The sequence below is a fragment of the Balaenoptera musculus genome, chromosome 1 (genome assembly GCF_009873245.2).
Source record: "Balaenoptera musculus isolate JJ_BM4_2016_0621 chromosome 1, mBalMus1.pri.v3, whole genome shotgun sequence".
NCBI classification, from domain to species: domain Eukaryota; kingdom Metazoa; phylum Chordata; class Mammalia; order Artiodactyla; family Balaenopteridae; genus Balaenoptera; species Balaenoptera musculus.
The window spans coordinates 140,348,561-140,373,286 of record NC_045785.1 but is presented as its reverse complement, the minus strand read 5'-3'; the positions used below and the strand labels follow the sequence as shown (position 1 = coordinate 140,373,286).

Below are 24,726 nucleotides of genomic sequence, written 5' to 3'. Positions count from 1 at the left end.
TTTTAATGGAATGTTCCATTTTATAGATTTATATTATATTAACCAGTTCCTTATTAATGAACACTAGGGCAATTCCCTAGCCTTTGCAATTAACATCCTTTTACGTAAAACTTTCTGTACACGTAATAAACCACTCTAAATGTACAGTAAATCAGTGGCTCCCTTCCTGTAAGACAGAATTCATGTTAGGGGTGCTCATGCAGAGTAACGGATGTGGCCAAGTCGTCTATCAAATCCAGATTTGAGAAAAATAAAGTGTTATTTGCTGATACTATAAATTCTCAATGTTGCTGTTAAAATGAACTGATTTTTAATATTGTCTCATATATTGAACACATCTCTTTGACTTTTCCTTCTCTTGTAAATTCTTTAATTTGGGAGTACAGAAAAGCCAAATTATCACAAATTTTACCAATTAAGACATTTTAAACAAAACAAGATGAAATTATATCCTAAATTGGAAATTCAAATGAACCTATCTTCTCTAGGAATTAAGACCCTAACCAAATCATTGGTATACAGATTAGCTGTTCCAAAGATCTGTATCCTAAAGCATGCCTAAGATTTTAAGATAAGCTGGATAATTAAAGGATCTAAGTACACTCTAAATGTTGTAATAAAATGCTAAAATGCATTGATCTGCAAAAAAAGATTGTACTGATAATCAGAAAACTCTGAACGTCATAGAATAACCTTGCTTACTTTACATTTGCCACTTTAACTTACTTTAGCAACTGGACAAGCAGGCCATTCTAATCCGAAATCCATTCTAATGAAAGAGGAGAGTTGTCTTTTTTTTTTTAACTTTTTATTCTCATAATCCTGTTTCTCTTAAAGTCTTCTGTATTTTTTTTAATGTGGTTTTTCTCATCTGTCAAAGGAGGTGTTGAACTAAATATTTTTAAGACCTCTTCTAGCTCTAAGTTCAGCTGTAGAATAGTCCAAGCGGGATCATAATGTACACTGATACATGCAAATCCTCAGGGAAAGAGGTTTAAGCAGAGTTGAGAAAAGGAGGGTGAGGAGAGGACTGGACCAGTTGCTACAAATTATATCGTATTCCCAAGACGCCCTAGACCTCATGCCTGGAACCTGATTTAGGTCTCAGAGACCGCTGTCCCAGCCTTTCTGGAAAGTGGAGAGTAGAAAGAGGGACTGGGGAGACCATTTTCCAAGGTGGAGTGAGTTGAAGTGCCTGAGCTGTATCTGGGATACTGATTTGTGATCATTATTGAATGAGATTGAATGATTTAAGATTAAAAAACTGCATCATGTCATCGTTAAGCACACAGCTCTGCCCTTTACTAGCTCTGACCTTGGATAAGTCACTTAAATGCTTTGACCTCAGTTTTCTCAGCTACAGGAGTACTTCCTTTATAGGTTATTGTGGTAAGTGACATAAAATAGTATAAAGCCCACTTTTACATAATTATTGTTGTTGTTATTATTGTTATTACCATTGGGTCATTGGCCTAAAAACTGATTCAAGGCATTTAATACAGACAATTGTAATACTAAGCAAGCCATTAAGCTAAAAGAGCTGTAATAATTGATGAACAATAGAAGCCTTTCTATCAGCATAAGTAACAGCCAGGAATCAGTAGCAGCAATAAGAAAAGAAAGAGACAGATGGCCTTTTCCGGGTATTGATTGGAAGGCCAAACACCATTATTCTCATAATTCTTTCTCTTTTAAAGTCTTCCACATGTTCTTATCATTAAAACAGTGTCTCTAGAGCATTATGTTGGTTATTTCACAAAGCGAATGAAAAATTCCCTTCCATTCTTTAGCTTATAACAAACCAAGAATAAATACAATACAACAAACCAATAAACATTTGAGTTTTCTCCTGAAGATCAAGTAAATAGAGCACTGGATGAGGGGTAGAATCGCTATTAGGATTCTTTATTTTTTCACAGAGGATTTAATGGAGATGATGAGATATTAGGAGTCATCTGAAGGAAAAGTTAGGGTGCTGTATTAGTTTCCTGTGGTTGCTGTAACAAAATACCACAAGCTTGGCAGTTTAAAACAACAGAAATTTATTCTCTCACAGTTCTGGAGGCCAGAAGTCCAAAATTAGTATCACTTGAGCACAATCTTCCCTAGAGCCTTCCCTAGAGATTCTAGAGGAGAATCTGTTCTTGCCTGTCCAGCTCCCCATGGCTGCTGGCATTCCTTGGCTTGTGGCTGCACCACTCCTGTCCATTTCTGTGTTCACACTACCCTCTCCTTCTCTGTGTCACCTCTCCTTCTCTCTTATAAGGACACTTCTGATTGGAGTTAGGGCCCACCTAGATAATACAGAATAGTCTCACATTTCAAGATCTTTTATTTAATCGCATCTTCAAAGACCCTTTTTCCATCTATGGTAACGTTTACAGGTTCCAGAGGTTAGGATCTGCTATCTTTGGGGGTCAATATTCAGCCTACTCACGGAGTTCTTCCCTTTTGGGAAGAGCAGTGCTCAAGAAAGCTTGCAATCAAAGTAAGGCATGCAGAGTCTGTCACAGACACAGGAGCAAAGTGTTTGTGTTTTTGTTGCCCTTGTTGTTTGTCAGAGTATCTAACTGAGACCCTGAAGGAGAATGCACTTCCTGAGAGGTAAAATCCAATCAGCAGGGGATCTGTAAGAGAGAAAGAGCGTGGTCACAGGCAAGCCCAGGGGTGATAGATCGCAGCTTCAGCAGGACACTGGGCTGGAAACCAACAGTACTTTCCAAAACCTACCTATGGGTTTTGAAGGGTCCACCCTGACACCAGCCAATCTTAGCCTCTCCACCAGGACCCCCAAGACTCGTATGCAGCCAGAGGCTCAAGCAGAGACAGTCACCACAGCGTGCCGACCCGCCCCCATCTGCACTTCAGTTACTGGATTGCCCTTTCCGTTCACAGTTTGGTTGCATTTCCAGCTTGTTCTACTCTTTCTACCAGATGGTCTGCTCTTTCTTATTATAGCTAAGAAAGATTTAGGTTAAAATAAACCCTCTAGAGTCATCACCTAAATTTTAACTTAAGCTTAATACTCGTCTCAATATCAATTTTTACATTCATGGTCTTAGTAAAATGCATCGAGGGGTAAACAGGATGACAAAGACAAACTGCTTGGTTTCCCTTGGACCCTTTGAATGAAACTAAGGGAACTAAGCAATTTTTCAGGGAGCTAATGAATTTAAGTTCTTTTTATCACTGTAGCTTGGGTGTTGAATAATATCCTCCATGTGACAGCCTGAGAGCAACCACCAACCCTAGTTATAAGGGATTGACTGCTCTCTAGGAAATACAAGGGGCCTGTCCCAAGAGATGTTTCAGAGGAGAAACTATGTATGGCTTTAGTTTCTCTGCTACAATGCACTCCAGCATGGTATATAATCCCCGGGCCCTACATCAATCCCTGGGTTCAAACCCTTGCTCCAAGATTTGTCATTCGTGTGAATTGCTTCAGAGGAATTCTTTTGAGGGTTAAATCAGATTATATATGTTTTATCTATCAATTTAGCTGGGCTACAGTGTCCAGTTATTCAAGCAAACATTGATCTAAATGTTGCTCTGAAGGTCATTTTGTAGATGTGATGAAAGTCCATAACTAAGAAATTTTAAGAAAGGGAGATTATCCTCGATAATCTGAATGGGCCAGATTTAATCAGTTGAAAGGCCTTACGAGCAGACCTGACTCACCCCAGAGAAGGAGGGAATTCTGTTTGTGGAATGCAGCTTCAGCTCACACCCAAGAGTTCCAGCTTGTCCTTCCTAACAACCCAACCTATGGACCCCCCACAATCGCATATGGCAATTCCTCAAAATAAATCTCTTAATATATATTATATCTCCTACTGGTTCTGTGTCTCTGGTTGAACTCTAACTGAACATGTAAAACAGAATAGAGACTGACACATAGTAAGGGCTCAGAAAATTTTTGTTGGTGGTGGTGGTGGTGGTGGTAGTGATGGTGGTGGAATTGTTACACAACATAAACTTCTGGAATTTCCCAACACTTCCAGTTTCCAACATTATGTCCCATTGGTTCCAATAAGTACATTACTTTTTTTGTCAGATCATGTGACTCAACTCTGGATTCAAAAATACAGCTACTAAAATAATCCATTTACACTATTTTGTAATAACTGTAAATGGAGTATAACCTTTAAAAATTGTATAAAAAATTACATAGTCCCACCCTATTTTTGTCAGTATTAAGTCTAATGAATTCCACACCCAGCCTCCAAAAAAAGGATAGATTTGGCCTTGGTTCAAAGGTAGCCTGTATCAGTGGACATGTTATTAGCTTGATTACAGTGATTATTTACTGATGTACATGTATATTAAATCATCAAACTGTATGCCTTAAACATATGCTATTTTTAACTGTCAATTATATTTCAATTTTTAAAATGTAGCCTGTAAATAATTTTTTAAAAAAATACTCTGCTTAACAGACAAAGCAACATCACATTCCAAATCATGTCATGCAATTTCACAGACCAATAACTAATACGCTTCCCAATACAGATACATTCTTAGGCAACCATTAGCCTAGAGAAATTCTTCACTAATTTGTATTAGTACAAATTCTACATTGACATTTTTTAAAGTCTAGGAATTATATTATTTCTTTCAGTTAGCTTTTCTTGTACTTCCAATAGTCTTTAAATATATGAATTTTCACCTCCTTTCTTCCTCTGTTATTTTCCATTTAACATGACAGGATTCCTTAAGCCTCTATTAACAGCTTTACTGTATCCATAATTGCTTCAAGTTTGTAGCAAGAGGCATACAAACAACTCTTAGACATAGTAAATTTGCATTTTCTACTTACCGAAATGTCCCATGCAAATTTGAAGTATCATACAAGGTATTTTTCACTTTTTCTTTCTAATAGTCTCTGTTACTTCAATACTGTTGTGTCCTCCAGAAGTATGATTTACTGACTCAGTAAGTGACTTCATTCGAAAATCACTTACTGAGCATCAACTTGAGCAAAAAGAATGTATTGCATTTCCTATCTCATGGAGTTTTTGACAAGGATGAGAGATAAACACAAATAACTATATTATCTGGAAGACTGATATCTGCCATTGGGATGGTTCAGACAGTGTTACGGTGATTCTGAGAACATAAAGCTCACATCTGGTTGAAATGGGTGATGAAACTGAGAAAAGCCTAATGGTAGAGATGACTTCTGAGAAGATTCTTAAAGAACGGCTAGGATTTCAACAGCCTGGCAACAAAGTAAGGGCCATTTCAGAAAATGAAAACAGCACATGAGTCCTGGGAAGTGACTCACTTTGTACATGAATAAAGTGAGAGCCAGACGAGAACTTGCCCATGCAAAACTAGGGCATGCAGCTAGTTAGTAGTAATAACCCCAAGAGAGTCCAGAAACCCAAGGAAGCCTGTACAGTATCTTTTGTCCACAGTTCCCTGTTCCTTCTAGTTACATTATGAGACAGATCTGAACTGCTGGGCCTTCTATTAAGAGACCATCAAGACTAAACTCTCATGCCTTATATCCCTTTCTGTTCAACCACTCTCAGAACTCTAATGTCCTATCATTCATCCACCCATTGCCCTCCAGTCTGGATCCCATAGTCCTATGTCCACCCTCTCCATTCTCCTCTACCCTCTTCTTCACTGGGCCATATGGAACCCCCAGTCTGTCTTCCCTTTCTCTGAATGGTTCCTTCACCTTCTTTCTCTAATTGAAATCTTATTCTTCCTAAGGACACAAGCAGAGTTTGCTTCTTTCTTTACAGCCCATGAACTTCAGGTGCTGGTTGGTGTCCTCCTAGCTCCCAGTGCTACTTTCAAAGCTTTCATTTGCCCCTTTTTTTCTTTAAAATACCCAGCTCGTTTGAAGCCCATACCATAGGACTACAATTCGCTCACTTCCACTTCCTTATAGAGCACATATATCAATGTCCTGATCACTCCCCCACTTACCAATGACTTTTTTCTCAGCTCATCACCCTTCATGTCCTCATTATCTTCCATGCCCAGAAAATCACTCTCCCCCTCTCTCCCTCCTTCCTACTTGCCTGGAACATCAAATCTGATTAAACTCAACTCTGGCCATATTCTAGAAACTGAAGTTTGATAGAGAAAACCATTTATGTGTATGGTGTTAGGGAGTGTTCTAGTTTCATTCTTTTACATGTAGCTGTCCAGTTTTCCCAGCACCATTTATTAAAGAGGCTGTCTTTTCTCCATTGTATATTCTTGCCTCCTTTATCAAAAATAAGGTGACCATATGTGCATGGGTTTATCTCTAGGCTTTCTATCCTGTTCCATTGATCTATATTTCTGTTTTTGTGCCAGTACCATACTGTCTTGATTACTGTAGCTTTGTAGTATAGTCTGAAGTCAGGGAGCCTGATTCCTCCAGCTCTGTTTTTCTTTCTCAAGATTGCTTTGACTATTCAGGGTCTTTTGTGTTTCCATACAAATTGTGAAATTTTTTGTTCTAGTTCTGTGAAAAATGCCATTGGAGAGGGTGTGGAGAAAAGGGAACCCTCTTGCACTGTTGGAGGGAATGTAAATTGATACAGCCACTATGGAGAACAGTATGGAGGTTCCTTAAAAAACTAAAAATAGAACTACCATACCACCAAGCAATCCCACTACTGGGCATATACCCTGAGAAAACCATAATTCAAAACAATGTACCCCAATGTTCATTACAGCTCTATTTACAATAGCCAGGACATGGAAGCAACCTAAGTGTCCATCGACAGATGAATGGATAAAGAAGATGTGGCACATATATACAATGGAATATTACCAGCCATAAAAGGAAACGAAATTGAGTTTTTTGTAGTGAGGTGGATGGACCTAGAGTCTGTCATACAGAGTGAAGTAAGTCAGAAAGAGAGAAACAAATGCCGTATGCTAACACATATATATGGAATCTAAAAAAAAAAAAAGGTTATGAAGAACCTAGGGTCAGGACAGGAATAAAGATGCAGACCTACTAGAGAATGGACTTGAGGACACGGGGAGGGGGAAGGGTAAGCTGGGACAAAGTGAGAGAGGGGCATGGACATATACACACTACTAAATGTAAAATCAATAGCTAGTGGGAAGCAGCTGCATAGCACAGGGAGATCAGCTCCGTGCCTTGTGACCACCTAAAGGGGTGGGATAGGGAGGGTGGGAGGGAGGGAGACACAAGAGAGAAGAGATATGGGGATATATGTATATGTATAGCTGATTCACTTTGTTATAAAGCAAAAACTAATACACACACAAAAAAAGAAAAGAAAACGACTTAATACCCCTAATTAGTTCCACAATAAATTCATGACTCAGAGTCACAAATGGATACCTGATACTTCCCGACATGTACTCTACTTACACTTCCCCAGTACATTGCGTTCCAACTCTCATAGACAACTATTACATACTTCCTCCTCTCTCTTCAAACATCACCTTAGCCCTTGACCCTACCTCATATTTTCCTGAGAAATAAGAAGCAATTTAAATGGTGTTCCCTTGTCTTTCTTTCTTTTTTTTTTTTTTATTTATGGCTGTGTTGGGTCTTCGTTTCTGTGCGAGGGCTTTCTCCAGCTGCGGCAAGCGGGGGCCACTCTTCATCGCGGTGCGCGGACCTCTCACCATCGCGGCCTCTCCCGTTGCGGAGCACAGGCTCCAGACGCGCAGGCTCAGTAGTTGTGGCTCACGGGCCCAGCCGCTCCGCGGCATGTGGGATCTTCCCAGACCAGGGCTCGAACCCATGTCTCCTGCATTGGCAGGCAGACTCCCAACCACTGCGCCACCGGGGAAGCCCCCCCTTGTCTTTCTGTTTATCTACTTTCTTCTGTACCTATTCTTTCTACCTTCCTTCCTGACATTACTTAGATGCGTCTCTTCTTCTAAAAAAAAAGCCCACCTGCTTCACTGGGACCTCCTGATCCACATCCTCTCATTACCTTGCAGTTTTGCCTTCTCTCTCCTGCATCATCCATTTTTTCCACTCTTCTGAATCCGTCTCATCTGATGTAGTTTACCTGGTCTTAAAAATCACCCTCCCTTGACCCAAAGTACGTTCTAATTTTCACCACATTTCTTTCCTTCTCTATACAGCAAAAACCTCAAAAGAATAACTATACCTCCTGTCTCCACTTTCAAACCTCCCAATCTCATCTTGATCACTCCAGTCAAGCTTCTGATTCTTCCATTTTCTAGTCAGGTCACCAATAACCTGATGTTGCCAAACCTAATGGACACACCTGAGCCTCCATCTTACTGAGACTTTTAGCAACATGTAGCTTTATTGACCAACTCCGACTTCCTGAAACACTTTCCTCTCTTGGCCTTAATGTCACCCACTCTCCTAATTTTCTTCTTACCTCACCGGACTTTTTTCTTTTCACTCTTGAGCTCCTCTGTTTCTACTCAAGCTCTGAACTTCGGGGTGACCTTGGATTTTCTCCTTTTCTCAACCTACATTTATTTCCCAGGTGACGTCACCTGAGTCTCTGGTTCCAGTCACTTCCACCAGCAGAGTATAGATCCCTGACTGGCCTCATAGTCTTTAGAGACAAGCAAGGATGATTCCAGGAAGAAATTAGGTTGTACTTAACCAAGCATACTCCCCACCAAAACCAGACAGGGTTCCAAGGTCACATCCTCAGGTTCACTCACATGCCCAGTTCTCCCCAAGTAATAGTCTTTCCACAGGACAGGACATCACACAGTATTGTCCAGAGCTATCCTTTCTGTTTAATGTTCACAGTCCCACTCTGAAGCTCCAGAAGTCCCTCTTCCTTCCTTTCCCAAGTCCATTTCCTGTCACAGAATATTTCAAAGTGAAATCCAACACAACCACCTCTCATTTGCACAGATCTCCTGACTCTGAATCCAGGATTTTTTCCTTTACATCAGGCTGCCCCTCAGACTCTTACTGATAAGTAAATTTCATTTTATGCTACCCTATATATGTCTTTTGCATGAGATTCTTATCCTCTACCCATCACCCCCCAAAATAACTGACCAGCCATACACGGCTCTATAAAATACTAGCAGGCAATGCACTGTGGCACAGAGTTTATTTTTCCAAACAAGTAAAACAAATGCTTGGCTTAAAAATAATAAACACTTTATACTCAGGCATATAAGCAATATTTTAAAACAATATTTGTTTTCTCCTGTTTTCCTTTGCAACAATCTATTACTATGTCAGATTTCAAAACAAAAGCTAGTTTCCGCAAGAAGGGAAAACAGATTAAGGCAAACAAGGAAGAAGGGAACAATGTTTGCAACATTTGGATTTGAAATATTACATAGCTTTCTCAGAAACACTGATGTTTGTTGGCACTTTACTACTTTTAATCCTGAGCATGAAATTCAAATTGCTATGGAGACAAAACTATATAACTATGAACAAAACAAACAACACACTGGTCCCTTCCTGGTGTGAACTTTGGATAAATATGGCAACTCTTTCCAATTGCGAGTAATGTACCTCTCCTTCTCTAGCCACTTTAAAATAGGTTGGATTCTAAACTGCCAGGAAGGATTCAAGTGACAACTAAATTAAGGTATAAAGAAAGGTCTCATTTCATATTTCTCATAGCATGTTCTACTGACAATGCATTGGGTAATGACGTTTATGATAAAGTCTATACTTTTGTTGGGGTTATGAATCATTTATTTTTCACTATTAACAGGAACCAGACATTGCCTCATTACTGTCTTGTCTAAGAAGTATGTCTTGCAATGAATTTTGGTAAGGTCAATTTTTTTTCCCATTAGAGTAGTATGTGTGTTAAAACTTAAAAGTAAGATTATTAGATGATCTAAGTCAGTGGTTCTAGAACTATAAATCTGTGGCTAGTAAGTATTAATTCCTTTTTATCAGAAGTTCTGAGACTACATAAGAAAGAAGTACTGGAGCAGTCAGATTCCTGAGACTTACTGACCATCATTGAACTAGGTACAGAGGAAGGGACCACAAAATAACTATGTTCTAACTTTGGGTACCTCAGAGGACATAGAGGTAGATTATCCAATACCACATCCATTTGTTACTTGATCTTGGCATTTAAGGTATATTCTTGAGCCAAGAGTTCAGTTGATTACTGAACTATGATAAAGGCAGGTATGATCCTGAGTGGCCTAAATGTTTTAAGAGCTCTATTTCAATGTCAGCTCCACCTTGTACCAGCTACATGACTCTAGGCAATTTGATTAATCCCTTAGCTTCAATTTTTTCTTCTGAAAATCAGATTGCTAATAGGTAACCTCGGCAAAACTGTAGTTTGGACTTAATTATGTAAATGTACGTACAGTATCTGGCTCCCAATAAATGTTAGTTCCTTTCCCTTGCACAATTTTATATCAGGAATCAGTGGCAGATCCCGCCATATCACAATTGCTTACTGATTCACTTGGGTATTCACAACAGTATTCACTTATATGTTGCCTCTTCAGAGATAAAAAAGATTTCTAGGGCTTTGGAGCTAATGACGAGCCACCTCCATCTGATACCCATCATTGATAGAATGCACAGCTTACAAATGCTGTTGAGGCGGATGGTGGCCGCGGGGGCCGGGGGAGGGGGGTGGGTGGGGGTGGAGCCAGGCCTGCAAGGGGCCAGGCAAGATGGCGGCCATGGAGACCAGTCAGCGCCCCTGACCCTGGAATCGCTGCCCACTAATCCCCTGCTCCTCATCTTATCCTTCTTGGACTACCGAGACCTAATCAATTGTTGCTATATCAGTCAGAGACTTAGTCAGCTATCAAGTCACGATCCGCTGTGGAGAAGACATTGCAAAACATACTGGCTGATACCTGAGGAAGAGAAAACACAGAAGACCCAGTGTTGGAAATCCCTCTTCATTGATACTTTTCTGATATAGGAAGATATATTGACCATTATGCTGCTATTACAAAGGCCTGGGATGATCTCAAGAAATATTTGGAAACCAGATGTCCAGGTGGTTTTCTCTCTGAAAGAGAGTACTGAAGAGGAAGACCTAGATGCTGCAGAAGCTCAGATGGGCTGCAAAGTTCCAGATGATTATCGATGTTACTATCATATCCACAACGGGCAGAAGTTAGTGGTTCCTGGCTTGTTGGGAAGCATGGTGCTGTCTAATCACTATCTTTCTGAGGATTTGTTAGACATCTATACAGCTGCTGGACGCTTCCAGCAGAGACAGGGACTGAAATATTTTCTCCCTTTAACTTTTTGCATACATAATGGTTTGAGTTGGTACATAGCAGTGGAAGGGCTGAAACAAAAATGAAGTCTTCTACTGATCTTGGAGAGACAGTAGTGTGTGGTCCTGAAGAGAGATCTTAGTTCTTTGCCCAGGAATTGAACGCGGGTCACCTGAGTTGAAAACCAGGAATCCTAGCCGCTAGACCACCAGGCACTAGAGGCTAGCAGCAAAGTGGCCCTGGCTCTTTCCCCTGTTTGAAAGCAAGAATATTTCAAGGAGGCAAAAATTGTAAAAACAGGTACAAAGTTTATTATTAGAGATACAGCATAACATGTGGGTGAGCATGCAGAGAAGCAGCTTGTTTATTTAAGTCAGAAGCAAGGCAGAAATACACACCCAGAGAGAAAGAGTATGGGCGTCCTAAATGAGTAGCACAATAAAGAGGTGATTTAAATCACTTATATAGGACAGTCCTTCTGGGTTTTTGTTTACCTTTGGCCAATTTTCTTATTTCTTTCTTCACACCTGACCTGCCCTAGGACCCTCCCCAACATGCGTGCGCAACATTTTGCTAAGATGTATCCCACCCCAGAGGCCTGTGGGGGGTATGTCCACACTTATTATGGGGTGGCGTCCCCTCCCTTTTTGACCCCCAAGGAGGCATCCTGCGCATGTGCAGACAGGGAAGTTTTCCTTGACCTCAGGAGTGGTCATCTTATCTCTTTACTTCAGCAGAGCTCAGCTTCTGCCACTAGCTTTGTCCTTGGAGCGTCTGCGTGAGAACAAAGCTTCAGTTTTACTCCACTTGACAAACACCAGCTGTCCAGCCCAGGGGCCCATCTATCTCCTACCTCACTACCAAATGTCCAGACCAAATGGCTCGGAGTCCAGCTGCTACTAACATGTTTATCATAGGTGCTACTTTTACTGACTGGTTTACTTCTTATGTCAACAATATTGTATCAGGTGGCTTCCCTATCATCAGAGACCAAATTTTCAGATATGTTTATGATCCAGAGTGTGTAGCAATGACTGGGGATATTACAGTTTCAGTTTCCACATCGTTTCTGCAGGAACTCAGCTCTGTACACCCACCCCACTATTTCTTCACATACCGAATCAGGACTGAAATGTCAAAAGACGCACTTCCTGAGAAGGCTTGCCAGTTAGACAGTCGCTACTGGAGAATAACAAATGCTAAAGGTGATGTGAAGGGACTTCCCTGGTGGTCCAGTGGTTAAGACTTCACTTTCCAGTGCAGGGGGTGCAGGTTCGAATCCTGGTCAGGGAGCTAAGATCCCACATGCCTTGCAGCCAAAAAACCAAAAACATAAAACAGAAGCAATAGTGTAACAAATTCAATAAAGACTTTAAAAATCTTAAATAAAAAAATAAAAAAATAAAGGTGATGAGGAGGAAGTTCAAGGACCTGGGGTTGTTGGTAAATTTCCAATCATCAGTCCAGGCTGGGTATATGAATACACAAGTTGTATATTCATATATAACATCATGCTATATGGAAGGATATTATATCTTCCTTTTTTTTTTTTACTTTAAAGACAAGATCTCTAATGTCACCATTCCCTGATTCCATATGGCATGTCCAACACTCAGGGTGTCTATAGCTCGATTGGAAATGGGTCCTAATGAATATGAAGAGATGCAAGAGAAAGAAGAGGAGGAGGAGGAAGTAGACGATTATGACCATTTGGCAGATATGGATGAATCTGATGAAGAATACGAGGAGGAGAGATGGAGGAGAATCTTTGATGTTCCCATTCAAAGATGCCACTGCTCTCGTCTTTTTTTAAGCAAGCCTCTGCTGATGGAAACCCTGGGATGAATCCAGCCTGTTAAACAAATTTCTCAATAATGTAAATAATCAAATTGTTCTCAGCTTATAGCAGGAAAACTAGCATGAAATATCGTGCCAGGCCCTGGGTTCTATGAGATGCTCCTTTAGGAATTGGATTGTTTGGGTTTGCTTTGTGTTTTTGAGGTAGAGGAGGAAATGGTAAACTTTTTTTTCTCTAGTGGGAAAATAGTTCTCTAGAAATGTCTAGAACAGACATTTCTTTGTTTAAAAATATTTTATACTTATAAAAATATGGAAATGGGAGAGAATTGTTTTGAATAAGGATTTAAAATGAGGCAGAAATACCTACACAAGGATAGAGAGAAAATATGTGACAATGATTCTGTGAAAAGACTTATAAGTTATTTAGAAATGAACAGAATTTGCAATTAGGCTAATCCATTTAGTGATTCCTATATATTTTGTACTCACAGGGAACTAATTGACTAAATAGCTTGAATGCTAGTTGTTTGTCCTTTCTTAGACAATCTGTCCTTGAATTTAGAGTTTTCATCACAACAACCTTGAATTTAAAGTCTGTTAGTATGACTGTGACCTTGAATTTAGTCTTCAACTCTACCAACCTTGAATTTAAAGTCTTCAGCACTATGACCTTTATCATATTGTTCACAGATGCATCGTTTTTGAAGTGTAGTGTGTAAAATTATGTATTGTGTTGTTGACTAACAAAAGAGTCTCCACAATGTCTCATGTAGTCTAAATTTGTAAATAATGCTTCTGTTTTGTTTCCCTTTGAAATACTTGACTGTCTAACTTTGTGATAATGTTAAAATTAAGTATGTTTTCCTGAAACATGAATTTTTTTTGTAATTATATAATTGAAAGTTTCGAATGAAATCCTCCAAGTCTCAAAACTCACATTTTGAAAACAAATTTTGGTTCCGATCCTGTATTTTGTATAATTGCCTATTTCCCATAAACTAATATTAATAAGCAAAAAAAAAAATGCTGTTGAGCTAAAATAATAAAAATATTAAGGCCTTTATAATAGAAAGGAATGCCTGTGGGCCCAGCTAGATTTTTTTAAACTAGATTTAGCCAGTTTGTAGCACCCACTGAGCTCACTAAAGTGAACTTCAGAAAAAAGGGAAGGCAGTGGTTATCTCAACTGGAAAAAAAAAAACAATGATGATGAAAATTCAGAAGAAAATAAGATGAGATCAGAGTAAACACAAATTCTATCAGAATGTTCCTCTGGCTTCACTGATATGTATGTTGTGGATGCCACACTAGTTAGAACAATGGTATTTCCAACTCAGCCTCCTGCCCTGAGCGTGACTGCTCTCACTGACATGAATGTGGAAGGATGGGAATAAGAAACCAATCCAGTGAAGTATTGGCTTCAGTAATACACAAAAAATCAGTTCTAGAAGGTTTAAATATTTAATTATATCAATACAAAATTACTGGAAGACAATGCCAAAGAATTTTTTCAAGTCGTAGCTAGATTTGACTACATACAATTTTAAATTGTACGTATACAACAAAATCAAAATTAAAGACAAATGGCAAACTGAACAAAAGTTTGGTAACATACATGACAGACAAGGAGTCACTGACACTAAAATATAAAGCACACGTACAAATAAATAGGAAAAACTGATTACAGTAATGGAAAAGCAGACAAAGGAAATAAGTAGGAAATTCACAAAAGAGAAAATTTAAAGGGACAATATTTATTTTTTAAAAGTTAAACCTCACTATTACTCAAATAAGTGCAAATTAAAGCAATTAGATAACTTTGTACCTATCAAAATCACTAAAAAAAAAATGTTAATGTTAATGCCCAGAACAGACAACAGTATGATACAAACAGCAACAATATTTTGGGAGGGAGAGGGGAGATTGACAAATTTATTAAAAAGCTAAAAATGATGAATCTTTGGACTCAACAAATCTACTTTTTGTAATATATTCTAATAAAATAATCATGATTGTACACAAAATTTTATCCATAAAAATGTTCTAAATGAAAATATTTATAATATAAAAAATTGAAAACAAGTGCCCCAAAATAGAGGGTTGCTAATTAAATTATGTTACGTTCATACAACAAAGCTGTATGCAACCATCAAAAATGATGCTGTGGAAGAATATTTAATAACATAGGAATATGTTAATAATTGATTGTTAAGTGATAAAAAGCTATGAAACAGTATGGATAGCATTTTTCCATAAAAGGAGGAAGGGAAGGGAAGAGAAGGGAAGGGAAGGGAAGAGAAGGGAAGGGAAGGGAAGGGAAGGGAAGGGAAGGGAAGGGAAGGGAAGGGAAGGGAAAGGAAGGGAAGAGAAGGGAAGGGATGAAGAAACACCATTATATTAATAGCAGTTTACTCGGGATAGTAGAAATTTGGGTGATTTTTTTCCCCAGCTTTATTGAAATATATTTGACATAGAACATCATGTAAGTTTAAGGTATACAAGGTGATGATCCTATACAAATATACATTGTAAAACGATTATCACAAAAAGGTTAGTTAACATATCCATCACCTCACATAGTTACGTGTGTGTGTGTGTGTGTGTGTGTGTGTTGAGAACATTTAAGCTCTACTCTCTTACCAACTTTCAAGTACACAATACAGTATTATTAACTATAGTCACCATGCTGTATATTACATCCCCAGGACTTATTCATCTTATAACTAAAAGTTTATACCCTTTGACAAACATCTCCCTATATCCCCCACCCCCCAGTCCCTGGCAACCACCAATCTTCTGTTTCTATAAGTTTGGTTTTATTAGATTCCACATATAAGTGAGATCGTACAGCATTTTTCTTTCTCTGTCTAACTTACTTCACTTAGCATAATACCCTCAGGTTCATCCAGGTTGTCACAAATGGCAGGATTTCCTTCTTTTAATGGCTGAATAATATTCAAATATATATATATAATATTATATAATATATTATTATAAGTATTATATATAATAATATTCCATTATATATAGTGATTTTTTTCAAGTTTTGTTTCCCTCTTAATATTATCTGTATTTATTACAATGCATATGTATAACTATAGTAATTTTGAAGCTATTTTAAAGGAAAAATATACTGTCCAAATATTCTAATCAATTAAAAAAGAATAACTAGAAGAAAAAGGTTAGAGTCTGTAAAATATAGACCACTCCCTGACAAACACGTAGAGAAAAATCTTAAACGTGTTTTTGTGAAAAATTGGACTGTGATTATTAATAATTAATAGAAAATTTTACTATTAGTTAGGTGATTTCAAACCAACTGCACTGTTTTTATTGATAGAACTGCTAGGTTGGTGAGCTAAAAAGTGCAATGGACACCATGTAAACAGATTTCTGCAAACAGTTGGAGCTTCTCATAATATCTGTGTAGATAAAATGATGAAAGTTAACCTGTGTGGATTATAAATTTGCTGGATAATCCAAACACTCAAGATAGTTAAGACACAATTGTGCCAACACGGAAAGTGGTTCCTCATTGGGTGCAACAGAGTTTGTTTAATGGTAATCTTTAAATATTTTTACCCAAAAATAAGATAATAGAATTTTCAAATTTGTGGATGAATCAGACTGGGAGATAATAGAAAAAAACAAAGGAATCAAGACTCAAAAGTATCTTGCCAAGTTAGAATGCAGGGTCAGACAACCCAGAAGACAAGGTAGGAAAAATAGTTTGCTTCTTGGGTATCTGCTTGGAATAATTTGTAAAAGCTGTTGGAATACTGTGTTGAGAAGAATTCTAAAGGCACACAGGCCTTGGGGAGAAGAGCCTTGAATCAGTCAACAATATCTTGTGGTTACATCCCTTCAACACAGTGTATTGTTGCAATATCTTGAAGTTAGGGATTTTTTATTCATTTATTCATTTATTTAATAACTATATAAGTTTCCTATGTGTTCAGGGGGAAAGTGCTAAAATCACTCAACAATGTCTTGAGCTGTAGAGTTGAGATCACACAGTAAACTGTGATAAACTGAAGGTGAAAGAAGAGATTGGTTTATTCACCCATTTATTTAACAATTACTCATATAAACTTTCCTATGTGCCAAGCACCATTCTAAAAGCTTGAAAAATATTAAATCATTTTATTCTCACAACAATCATATGATAAAATATACTATTATTATTCCCACTCTACAACAAATAGGTTAGTTAACTTGCCCAAGGTCAGAGAGCTACTGAGTGGCACAGCCAGGATTCAAGACCAGGAAGTCTGTTTCCTGAGTGGGTGCCCCTAATCACCACACTATTATGTACAACACTTTACACAATATATGGACCATTACTATGCACATAATAAATTTTAATTTACTTAAAGATAAGTTTTAAACCTTAAATTGAGGAACAGAAAATATAACATGTTATATAAATATAGAAGGTGAGAGACAGATTCATACCAAAAAAAATTAGTTTGGGATTTATTTCAAGTCCAAGAATAATAACGTAGCAGCTAAGAAAACTAATAAACTTTCAGACTTCATTAACAGAAAAGAAGTAAAGGAGAGGAATAAACGGGAAAAAACTAGAATTTATTGATTGTCTACTGGGTGCTAGGTAGTTTATATGTATATTTTGTTTACCCTTGATTAAATTTCTTGGAGGAAAGTATTTGTGGTAGATTGGTTGCATTACTGGCTTCAGTGGCTTCCCTCTATCCACATCCATCGCAATGTGACTTTGTACCTCTTCCTTCCTTTCCCATCCCCTCTCTGCCCCATCAAGCGATGGAACCTTCACCCCCCGAATTTTTGCTGGATTTTCTTTGGCCAGAAGAATGCAACCAAAGTAACATCATACCAGCTCTGAACCAGGTCTCACAAGGCCTTGTGTGCTGCCATTCTCCTCATCTTGGAACCCTGCTAGTCACCATACGAGCAAGTGTAGACCAGCTTGCTAGAAAATAAGAGACCATTTAAGTCATCACAGCTGAAGTCATCCTAGATCGGTCAACCTACTGAGTCCAGATATATGAGAGTCCAGCCAAGTTCAACCAACCCTCCCATAGTCTCTTGAGAAATAATATGTGGTTATTGTTTTAGACATTAAGTTTTGAGTGGTTTGTTAACATGGCAATAGTCATATGATACAGTATTATTTTTTCTTTCATAAATGCAAAAATTCAGGCTCAAAGAAGTATTTTACCCAAAAGCATCAAGTTTGTAAGTCAAACTGGGAAGTCAAACCCAACCTATTTCATTTCAAAGCCCAGCCTCCTAACACTCTACCATACATATAACATTCAGATATTAGAATAATCTTCTCGCTGACCTCTGCAATAAACTGGCTACATGTGAAGTACTGCATTTAATTCTACACATACTTAAAATGAATCCAGAAGAAAGTAAAAATAATTTTATAAAGTCTATAAGAAAAACATGAGAAAAAGAGTTTGCTTAGGTTGGAAAAGATAAAACTCATGAAGGACATAAAGAGAAGGGTAAATTATTTTCTCTTGCTCCTGTCTCATCTACTCTTATTCCTTTAGAGAACAAGCTCCCCACCACCATCCATGGAAAGATACATCTAGTCCCTCATGCCTATCATTGGATTTAGATGTTGAACTCTCAGTCTTCATGGTGTTTATCACGAGAGGGTCTTCTTGACCTTCATAGGCTCATAGGCTCACTTTGAGCTTCTAGATAGCCCTTCTCAAGACCGTCTCTGCCTCTGACCACACTGTCTTCAGCTGGATTTTTTTTCTTAAATCCCTTTCCAGTTAACGTGTTTACCAACTAGACTTGGCCTCTGAAACTTGCCTCTTCCCTCTACGATGATGTAATAAGGAAGCCCCTTCATACCACAAACACATGCACATTTTCTTACCTGGCCTTGCTACAGAAATAATGGTTAAAAAGACAGAATTTAATCGGATTTTATCTTAATAAAAGGGAGCTATGTCTAACAATTAGATTTGTCAAATAAAATCATTGGCCCTCCATGATACAATGAAGACCCAATCCCAGGAATTGTGGTATGTTGCATAAGAGAACCCTTATTGTGATAACTTGGGTAATACAAGTTGCTGAAACAAATAAATACCAAACTTTTAGTAGCTTTGAACAATATAATATTATGTCTCACTCCTGTATTAATCAATGAGAGTGTTTCTAGTCAACTGGTAGCTTTCCTGGAAGTGGTGATTCAAGGACCAAGTCCTGTCTTGTGCCTCTACCAACACCATCCTCAGAAACATACAGGGTTTTTTGTTTTGTGTGTTTTTTTGTTTTTGTAAATCCAGCCAGAGATGAGGGAGGAAAGAGAAGATGGAAAAAGCACCTGCTTCTTAACCACCTCAGCCAACAAGCTATGTGCGCCAGATTCCAATAGTGAAAGCTAGTCGTATGTCTCCACTGAAATGTAAGAAGAATTGGGAAATGCAGTCCTTGGTCACTTCCAAGAAGCCACCGCCCAGTAACTACTCCTCACTCTGAAAGGGGAATGAAAATGTTCAATGAAGAGCCAGTCATCACTACTGCCATTGGATAATAAAATAAATGGGCTTTAAGTTCTATTTTAACTCCAGTTTTCAAGGCTCTCAACTTTCATAAAGGTTTAGCCCAAGAAACATCCACTTGTATTTAACTGCAAACTCTTCAAATTTCTAGTTTGAACACACTGATCACAAGCTCTTATACTAGACTCTAAGGACTTGGAGGGCAAGAATGGAGTCCTCTAAAATTTGTATGCCCAGAGCACTCTCTCCTACATACTGTAGCTGCCCAATGAATATTTGTTGAGTAAATGAATATTAGGTTATCCAGGGTTACGTATACAAAATGAACCTGAATTCATCCTTGAATTCAATGTCAGGGATGTTTGTTTCTCAAGATAAATTTCTACACCTATCTGCCCGTACCACATTAAGCTAGTGACGGTTCTGTGAGCATGTATTATTATGGTCCTTCATACACTTTCAGAGACAGCTTCCATTACCTACATTACTCTATCCCCATATTCACCTGGAAAATGCCTTCCCTCCCTCAAGAGTTGGCTCAAGAATGACCACTTGTCCTCCACATCTTACCCAATTCTTCCAGCAGACTTAAGTACTTCTTCCCCAGTGCTTCCATTATACCAATTATAATTCTTTCTAATTTATTAGAGTTATCTATTTTCTGTCTCTCCATTAGATTATAAACCACTTAAAGGTAGAAATCACGGCTTTTCATCTTTATGTTATCAACATCTTGACCACTGTCTATCAGAGATGCTCAATTAATATTTGTTAAACAAATTATCATTGCTTTGATTTATTCCATGCCAAAATAGAAACCATACTAGCATTTGAAGAATGATATGCCTTCCCCTCTCACTCTCTTTCCCCCAGACACAAAGTGGTCTGATTTGTGGAAACAAAGCAGAGTAGACATTGAAAGGAGAAAATCCTCAATATGATATTTAAGTTGGAAAGCTTCTAATTCCATTCATATTACGATATGTACATCTCTAACACAATAATACATTCTCTGTTGCATTACATTATAGTTTCATGCTGACTTGCATCCCTAACTGGGTATTCACTAGTATTTTGTCTGTGTGACAATCACTTCAGCAGAAGTACTTTTAGTATTTTGTTTTTGTGCTACAATAATTATAAAGCTGAAAGACTCATTTGCCTTCAAACTGAAATCTTTAATTTTTCAGATATTATAAGAGGAGACAGGAAAAAAAAAAAAACTAACATTAACCAAAAGCATATGGGGTCCTTGATGCTTTACTTACTTTACTCATCAAAATCTTACATCAACCTAGTAAGAGATGAGCATTATTATCACCATTTAGACATGAGCAATCTAAGCTTTAGAAAGTTTAACACTGTTCAAGCCAGGATTCAAATTCAGATGCATCAGGCTCCGTGGTAGGCTGACTAGTGCCCCCTCCTCCACCCACCCCCACCTCCGCCAAGATGTCCACGTCCAATTCCCCAGAGCGTTATATGGCAAAAGCAACTTGGCAGATGTGATTAAGGATCATGAGATGGGGAGATTATTCTGGATTACCAGTGGGCCCCAAAAGTAATCAGAGTCCTTGTAGTAGGAAGGCAGAGTGAATTTGTCTACAGTAGAGGAAAAGACAGGGTAACCCTGAAAGCAGAGTTTGAAGTGATGCATCCAGGGACTGCTTGGGTACTCTAGAAGTGGAAGTGATAAGGAACAGATTCTCCCCGAAGCCTCCAGAAAGAACCAGGACTGCTGACACCTAGATTTTAGCCTCTTAAGACTTCTTTTGATCTTCTGAACTCTAGAACACCAGAAAATAAATTTGCAGAGTTTTACCTTTGTGGAATTTGTTGCTGCAGCAACAGGAAACAAACACAGGCTCCAAACTTTGAGAAAACCTACATAAATCAATTCAGTGCAACAGATAGTACATTCTTAAGATGGAGTACTTAAACACCTCTCCATCAGGAAAAGCCAACCACTGGAGAAGTGTCAGACCAGATAGGGGCCTTCCAGATATGAACATCCTCCAAGAACACTTGAGCCATCACCATGACTATTCCACAGCAAAATGTGGAAATCTTTAGACAAGTACTCCAGCAGATCTTCCCAGCTTGGAGGAAGGAATAGTGTGAGAGCCAGCCGCTCAGGTAGCCAAGCCATAAAAGCTTGTAGAGCTAAATCTAAACTCTGAACTGAACCCACAAGCCTGAGGTGGCCACACAAACCTCAGAAGAACTACTTGTACTTCCAGTAACAAAACATTTTTAAACAAGGGCCATAGTACATTTCCAGCTCTTGGGGCAAAGCCTTGCATATATCCTATAGTAACCCAAGGCTGGAATTTACCAGAGAATAAATCAGAAAAAAAAAGCTTGCAAACTCTGTGCCTAGCCCAGATGGAAAAACAAGCTACTGGCTTTGAGGCAGTACAAACTCCAGACCTCATGCCAGCAATAGTCTCCTCCAGGATTACATTTGGCATAAGAATGGGAATTGTAGTAGTTTGAATTATGCGTGTTTTCCAATGAAAAATAAGTACTACCATGAAGTGAAAGAGAGTTTTGTTTATCTCTTCTCTTGTTCATTGAGACCATTCTCACTGACTCTCAAGGCTGCTGTCCAGTGTCACCCTCTCAGGGGAAGTGTCCTGAGCAGGAAACAATCGCCAAGGCCAAGAGAGAATAGAGCCTTCTGAATAAAATTAGCTTATGTTTTCCTGCCCTGCTTTGATCTTGATAGATATATCAGCATGAAAATTTTTCAGTATTAGTTTTCTGAAATATTCAAAAAGGTATGGCTCAGAGGTAAAATAATAATAATAAGGTTGTCTGTTTGGTAAGGGAAGTTTCCCTGGTGAAAGTGGGCAATAATCTGATTGAGGACAAAATATGAATATAATGAAAATGCTGATCAAAACCTACAGGGATTTTAACCGCAAAGATTGAAAGTAGTGCAAATATTTTCTAGAAATCCTTAACAAAAAAGCTATTCTCAAATTTTAAAATTCCATTTATTCCCTCATCAATCTCCCTGAATCTCTGACATTGTGGGTGTAAGAATTGTCAGAAGTCCCGTGAACCACACCTTAATGCCTTAAATGATCTTGACAATGACTTTTATTTCAGATCAACTATATCAGAAAATGTCTCCCTAACATTCATTAAAATCAAATCAATAGGTAGTAATTGACCACCAATATTTGTAAAATGCTGTGGGAGATACAACAGTCAAATCAGTGTCCTCTCAGAGTTTACAGTCTATGAGAGAGAAAGGACAAAAATATATAAAATGTTAAATAAATAACAAAGTTTTGAATATGGGTCAAAATAGAAACCCATCACAAAGTAGCACATGATCAGTCAACAAATGATTCTATAGGAATGGCCACCATGCGGGTTTAAAGCAGAAGATCATAATAAAACTGCAAGCCTAGAAGGAGACTAGGGAATTCCATTGTTTCTGTCATGTTACAGAGTGGCTAGAACCCAGTAAGTAACTGGTATGAAGGAGAGGGACGCAGGTACTAGAGTCATACAGTCCAAATGTCAAACCCCAGTTCCACCACTTGCCGGGCATCAGATCTTGGAAATTATTTAAACAGTCTGAGCCTGCTTATCTTCCTCTGTAAAATATGGATCAAACCTACCTCCCAAGATTGCACTGAGGGTAAAGTGAGAAATGTATGTAAAGTTCTTGGCAGAAAGTAGATGCTCAATAAGTATGAAAACCTTTCCTGTGGTAGTGGTTATTTAGTCTTCAAAAAAGTTTTTTCTGAGATTGTCATGACAGCCTGTTATTCTCCACAAACCTAAACATTCCTTTTATTTCAGAGGTCCCCTGCACTGGCAGTGTCATGGTTTTCCTATGACTGCCCAATAAGCTATGGGTTTCCAGTTTGATCCTCATAGATGCCATACAGAAATTGTCTCTCCCCTCAGAAACATTTTTTTTTTAACTCCTGCCATTGCCAAAGAACACAGAGAACCTACACATTCCCTCAATTCTGTCATGTGCATTTTATACATATTAATTCTTCTGAAATAGGAATGTGGTTTATAACTGACATTCAAGGAAACCTGCCAGGAATAACCTTTTTAATGAAATGTTGCTATTAACATAGTGGCTTGTTTTACAATTAATGGCATCTTGGCATAAAGGAAACATGGTCATGGCATTGGAGAGAATGAAGCTTCCATAGAAAGGAAAGGTGGGCTCAAGTTTAGAGGCAAAAAGCCATGGACTTAATGTCACAGAATTGTACACTTAGAAATTGTTAAAATGGTAAACTTTATGGTATATGTATTTTACTACAATAAAAAATTTAAGCCACAGAATATCTAACCATCTCCTGGATTAACAAGTCAATATTGTGCAAGGGAACAAGTATTGCATGGGGTGTATTAGAAAACTAGCAAAGCCTTCCATAGAAACCAACTGATTCTTTGCCCTCCAAGCCTGCTCTTTGAAGAAGAGCATATGCATACCCTAAGACTTTATTACAGTTAGTCACCCATGCTCTATAGCAAGACATGCTCATTCCTACAAGGCTGGATCTAGATAAGAGTGAATACAAACCCACACGAAATGATGGTGAAAACTCAACTCTTAGTCCTACCAGTCAAAGGTTGTCACCAGTTCACTTAGTGCAGAATACCTACAGAATGGTGTTGGAACCCACCATGGATTCTTCAGAGTGCTCTAGTGCTTAGAGGATGGCTCTCTGGAGCAGAGTCAATCAGGACAACAGATAAATCCTTGTAGAAAGCCAAGCCACCCCATTCACTGAGCCGTGATATTGTTTCCAAAAAGTGATACAGGTCCTGGTAGTTCAGTATTCCACAACTGGTGCTGCTAGGTCAGAAATGACCCAAACAGGTGGTTAATCCCTCCATGCCTCACTTAGCATATGGTACCATATGAAATGTTCAGGACTGGACATTGCTTAGTATACCTGACACTCAAAGGGGCCAATGACCAAGTCAGTCTTTGTAAGGTGAAAATTTGTTGTTGCAGGTATTCACAGCCTCCAGCTCTTACTCTGACCTTGTTCACAAAACACTGGGCAAGCACAGGTATAGCTGGAGACAAGGCTGAGTGACATCCATAGAGCAGCTCACCATGTCCACCCTTTTCTGGAGAGTCGCCTTTGGAGTAGATGATCTTTGGACAGCATTCATGTGGGACACAAGTTCAAGAGCATCATCCACCTGACTCTTCCTAAACCTCCTTGCCGTCAGTCCTCAGGTCTTCTCTCCTTCCAGGCAA

General features: G+C 38.5%; 1 pseudogene; it reads left to right on the top strand.

Annotated features, from left to right (window-relative positions):
* Positions 1 to 10,599: 10,599 nt before the first annotated feature.
* Positions 10,600 to 13,005, top strand: LOC118880565 (annotated as a pseudogene).
* Positions 13,006 to 24,726: the final 11,721 nt, after the last annotated feature.